Consider the following 6,163-nt stretch of genomic DNA (forward strand, 5'->3'; position numbering starts at 1 on the left):
CTGAGATAACAACTGAAAAACAAAGTTGGAGAAGGCTGTAGCCTTGAATGTGCAGGTGTGGCTTTTCACGCACCGAAGACTGTCCCTCTTGTAGAAGGAAATGGCCCTGGTAATTAATGGTGAAAAGATTTTTTTTGTACTAATATTTTAATCATTATTTTAAATTGGAAATCACAAAGCAACACCCCCTTCCCTGGAGTCTGAGTCTCACTGGGGGCAGATTCCAGATGACACTTACTTGCTTTACAGATTAGTCCTCTGAGCCAGGCCTGGAGAAAGGCTCCTATAGATATTTTTTCAGCAAATACAGAAGTGCATGGCCATTATTTAAACATCAGTAATGGGTCAGTGTTGAGGACCTATTACATAGACTTGGGTAAAAAACATTCCTGTCATATATTTGTGGCTTAGAATGCAAAATTGAATTCAAGCAGCATTTTCAAGTAAAGCTCAGTGTTGGCTGAGATCCTCAAGTTGTTGTCCCCCAGCTTTCTTTGCCCTATGAACAAACCCTGGGTGGCGGGAGGAGGAAGTAGATCCCCAGGTGACTGAAAGTAGGTGATGAATGTAATGCTTACCTGGGACAATGTGCTGATGGTTTCAAAACCTCTTTGTTGAGGTGCTTCCTTTGTAAGAGGCCAGCATTTCCAGGATTTATTGACCAGGATTGGGGTGTGTCTGCTGGCTGAACAGATGTGCACAGAGAAACTTGTTAGAAGCACCAGCAAAATCCCTTGCATGCTAACTGTAAAGGACCAGTTCTGTCATCAAACGCTGAACCGCACCTCTGAGTCCTTCCCTTCTTGGTGCCCACGGCAGGGCCAGAAGGAATCCCTGCACCTTTCCATGTTTCCCTGCCTGTAGAGTAGAAAATTACACTGATTTTTTTGGTAGGTGCTTGGAGGTCTGCTGCTGGATATGTATGAAAACAAGGCAGTGTTATAGGATAACCACAGGCAACTGCAGGGCTCCTAAAGAGGCTGCACATGGCGAGTGTTACATGTTATTTACTTCTATGCCACAGACCTGACCTGGCCACATGATGTCGCCCTACAGTCACTAAAAACCCTGGCATTAGTGTCAGTTCCTTCCTAGGCCTTTCCATTAGGTAAATGCTAAAAATGCAACATAAGCTCTGCATGCATGTGTACCACACCAGTGGTTTTCAATCTTTTTTCATTTGGGGATCCCCTAAAAAAATTTTGAATGGAGGTGTGGACCTCTTTGGGTATTCACACTTTTGATCATAGTCATCTTAAGCAGGCCTCTTAAATATAGCCTGTGGGCCCCCCAGGGCTCTACAGCTCTACATGCTGTCAGGGCTATGGATGTGGACTTGCCAACGATAGCTGTCATTGCCAGTCACTGGGCCCCCATCACCATTGTGTCACAAGTTGGAATAGTTGCATTAGCATAAGAAGCAGGCTCCATGCTAAAGCACATGCAACTGCTACCTTGCTATTGCTCAGTCAGCCATTGGTTTTCTATGACTGCTATGCCTCATAGAGGCTAACCTCATACGGTCGGGATACTACTATCTCTCAGAAGCAAGCTGTCCCCTCTCAGGTGCTTTTGGCAAGGGAACCATATGTTACCATGGGAATGCATTTATTCACTGTAGATTGCCATATTCTGTTCTTACAGAACAGATTGGAAACTCCCCAAAATTCACAAATGTTTAAAGGGCTCAAGTTCTGTCAGGTTGAACCTGGATCTGAGTGCCTTGCCAGTGCTCAGTGGGCTCTAGTGGATGGGAAGAGATATGGGTATTAAGGATCAGAGACAGGCTGGAGGAGTGAGGCAGGGAGTGGGCTAGTGAAGAGTCCTTATCTAGGGCATGTGACCCACATTTGGGGTAGAAGCATGTCCTCCTGTAGAACTAAAGTGACTTACAGAACTGTGCTAGGGGATCGAAGTACATTGACTCTCTTACTCTTTAAAAAAAATCCTTCAGGTTCTCAGAAATACAGAAGTGGAGTTAGAAATTCAATGGCAAAGTGAGGCTCACAACAAGAAATGGGGTTGTGAGGCTAGAAACAGGCTCAAGAGTGGATAAGAATGGGACTTACTGAGCTAGGGGAAGGAGAAAATGTGCCTAATAGGTGGCACGAAGTACACTGGTAGCACACCCACCCGCAGGGGTGTTTATATAATATCATTGTCTCTCAAAAATTTGAGAACTGCTTTAGCAGAGCGTTTGATGAAAAAAAACAGTTGGTATAAAGGAAGGCATAAAGCCCAAGTGTTGCACTGTCTTGGCTATCTTTCTCCACTCTTGTACAGAGAAAAATATAAATAATTGTGACAGTCTACCAGATCCCAGGTAGGTGGATATGAAAAGAGATGTATGTACTGTTTAGCAACTGGATCTTTTGTGGATCACCTTGGGGAAAATGGTGCTAAAAAAGTTGGTTTCAGAGGAAGAGAAAATCTGGGTAGTCACAGTGTGAGCTGTGATAAGGGCACTTGTGCTCCAGGTACGTACGTCAACAGCAGAGTCCTAGGAGTGCTCTGAAAGTATTTTCAGCCCACAAAACATTTTATATGTAAAAGGTAGCTCTTTAACAAATGTAATCAAGGAGCTAGAGAAACAATAGCCCATTATGTTTCTGAATTCCACAAAATGGCTGACTCATGTAATAATCAAATCTGAAAAGGTGAACTAATTCATGATAGATTAGCACTAAGGATAAAAGATGCAGAGCTCAAAGAAGAATATGACAAGGGTCCACGTTACTTTTCCAAGAGTCGTAGACATGCACAGCTAACAAACGAGCAGTGTGCATGTGGGGCAGGCAGAGAGAATTCACCAAATAGCATGGGGGCAGCATGAAAATGAGGAACCATACAGTAAAATGTGTCAAAAAGGAAATACACAAGTGCAAAGCAGAGGAGACAAAACATAATGGAAGACTTATGGACATGGTGGAGAAAACTGTGAGAATGCTCTGCATATGTGGCCATGTGCAACCAGTGTGGTCAGAAACATCCTAGGGCAAATGACAAAAGCAAAAAAGCATCTTATTGAAGAACCCAACAGTGACACAAATAAAGTGGTTTTGCTCATGTATGACTTCAATATAGTGCAAAAAGCAAATGGTGTGTGACGTTCAGAGCAGCACCAGATGCAAAGGAAGGCAACAACGTGCAGATGGGAAATTGCATGCCAAATGTTCAACAGAGCATCAGTGAGTGTGTTAAGCTAAAAAAACTTCCTTAATTTATGCAAGAGGAGAAAGTGAAAGTGCAATCCAGCAAAGCCAGATTCAAATGAAAAGATGGCATGATCAGCATACCACTAAGATGATATAAATTAAAAGCAACATGCCAAAGAAAAGCAGGCAGGTGTCTCAAAGTCTTGCACAGACAACACCAAATCTAGCCACTAAATCAGTGTCCCTAGTGACAGCAAACTGGGCACAAACCGTGCATACAGTAGACATAAAAGCAACTATACAAGGCAGATTCCCAAGCACTTATTTTTGTCATTCTCTCAGGAAAGTAATACCCCTACGTAGGATCCCCAACTGTCTCTTGTGGATACCAAAGCTATCAAGGTGAACTGAACCAAGAAGAGTTTCCTTTGTAGAAGACAGATAAATTCTCCTAAATGTACAAGAGAATAGAAAGACATCTCCAGAAAGCTGGACCTGCCATATACTGGGCAAAAAGCACCTTGGACATTGGAGAGTTGGTGACGTTGTTAGAGAGCTCCTGGCTTGGCATGTGACTTCTCCCCATTTTTACATATCAGTCAAGCTGTTAAAGGAGCAAATTCCCCTCACCCAGTCTATCAGGAGCCCTTTTAATGTCATGTTTGCAGTGCTAAAGTGAAGATTTGAGATTTATAGAAGTAAGAACAGAGATCGTTTTGTGACACTGTCATAGAGTTGAAAAGGCTGAATTAAAAAGCCAAAATATTGAAACTCAGCAAGGATCAGTACAGTCATTGCAAACCAAAGCAGCAATATGGTGCAAATCTAGTCTCCCAATGGGAAAAATATCACAAAATACAAGTGATCTTTGTCCTAAGGCTACACCCTCACTTTAACACACCATGGTAAAACAATTCTAATTTTCTACTTGGGTACTAGTTCTACCACAGAAGCATGTCTTTTGTGTATGACTCCTTCACTTTGCAGTCCAGTTATCTGCCAGTCAAGCACAGCACTACCAAATTAAACACCAGTTGTGTGATTTTTTCAGTCAGCAGCCTGTTTAACTGGGTAGTCTATGACTATTTGGAGGCAAGCTGGGATGTGCCAACTCTATGCTGGCCAGGGAAGGAGGATTAAGTAACTGCTGGTCTTTTGGCTCAGATGAAGTGTAGTTCCTTTTGGCTTACAGGGGCATGCACATAGGATCTCAGTCTCTTGTGGGCCAAGATCACTTTGAATAGGGTTGTGTAGTTAAGTGGAGACTTGTCCAATGCCCTGCAGACAGCCCCCACCTATAAGTGTCTACTATAGCTTTCCAGTGGGAGGATCTCAGTTACATGCTTTATTTTTATGGAGATGAAGGATTTTTCCTTAGGTTGCTCCTTTGGCTAAAGGTAAGTGAGGCCTCTTGGGGGGCATCTGAACTCCAGGCCTCTGGACTTGGGGTCTGCACACAGGATTTGGAAGTATCTGAAGCCCCAGGCTGAAGAGTCTGGGAAGGAGGATAGTTGCTGGCAGTAGTGCCACACAGATTTGAAGAATTAGGCTAAGTACAGACAATCAAAAAGCCCGAGGCTGAATTGATTCAGTCTTTGCAAGTTAGTTGAAACTGCAAAGATTGAACCAATAAGCAAATGAACACACATTCACTTTTGATTCAGGAAATGCAGCCACATGCCTGCAGTGGCTCAAGCCAGAAGCTGGGGGGTGCTAGAGCACACTTGCCAGCCACTGCCAAAGGGGAGGGAAGAGAAAAAGCCATGCTAGAGTGGAGGGGTGTGGCCAGGCCCCAGCCCAGTGCAGTCTGGGCTGCATGTTCACTTACTCCTCCTGCTGCCTCCCGAAGTCTCTGGGATTTGCAGTCCAGAATCAGAGAAGCAGGACTCTGCAGAGTTGCTCATCACTTCCTCTTCCTGCTTTGAGGTGCCTCTGGGATTTGTAGTCAATAATCGCAACCAGCACTAAGTTATAGCAGGGCAGGGCAGCACCCTACTCAGGGAAAGGTGAGTTTAACCCTCCTCCCTGGCCCCAGCTGGGGTTTGCCTGGGGGTGCAGGTGAGCCATCCCTCACTGCCCCAGCTAGGGAGCAGAGGGGTGGGCCCAGCCCTGCTCTGGAGCAGACAGCCCAGCCCAGCTCAGCTCTGCCCAGGGCTGCAGAGCATGCTGGGAGACTCTGATTTAACTTAAATCAGGAAGGGGTCTGGGCCAGAAGTTTCATAAACCAGTTTGACCTAAGTTTGCTAAGTCTACATTCAATCAAGTTTATCTTAAACCAGTTTCAGCCATTTTGAAACTGCTTTATGTGCACTGAACTTCTGCTGTTACAGGTTTAAACCAGTTTCTGATTACTTAAACCGGTTTATATGTAACTTCTGCCCCTAACCTTAGCTCTGCTCAGTTGATAGAATTTTTAATTCATTTGGCTAATTTGGCCTGAGATATGACATTGAAAAATAAAGGTAACTGTGGTGGACTTGGCCAGCCCTGCCTGGGCTCCCTGCAACAGCTGGCAGGCTTGGAAGGGGCGGTTTACATGGAGGGCAAGGGGTTTTCTTGTGCAGGCTCCCGGAGGGAGGGCTTGGCTTTGTCCAGAGCCTGGACGGAGGCTCCGCGAGGCTAGGTGGGCCTCATACAGGCCTCTGTGAATACGATATTGCATTTATGGGGCTGCTTGCTGTGAACATTGGCTGTAGCAGGCTTGTCCCCTCATGGAGGTGAGCCAATTCAGGATACCTCTGGTGTGACCCATCTGGGGGTCCTGACTGTGATTTGAGACGCCCCAGAGGGACACAGTCACAGAGGTTTAGGTGTAACTTTTTAAAAATAGCTGTCCCAGATCATGAAAGTAAAATAGCGGCTCTTTTTATTTTCACCCAAAATGCACTGAAATTGCACAAATTTAACCATTTACATCTATTTCATAGTTTCATAGTTATTAGGGTCAGAAGGGACCTGAGTAGATCATCTAGTCCGACCCCCTGCCATGGCAGGAAAGAGTACTGGGG

Source organism: Crocodylus porosus, unplaced genomic scaffold, assembly GCF_001723895.1.
Source record: "Crocodylus porosus isolate Cpor-Errol unplaced genomic scaffold, CroPor_comp1, whole genome shotgun sequence".
NCBI classification, from domain to species: domain Eukaryota; kingdom Metazoa; phylum Chordata; order Crocodylia; family Crocodylidae; genus Crocodylus; species Crocodylus porosus.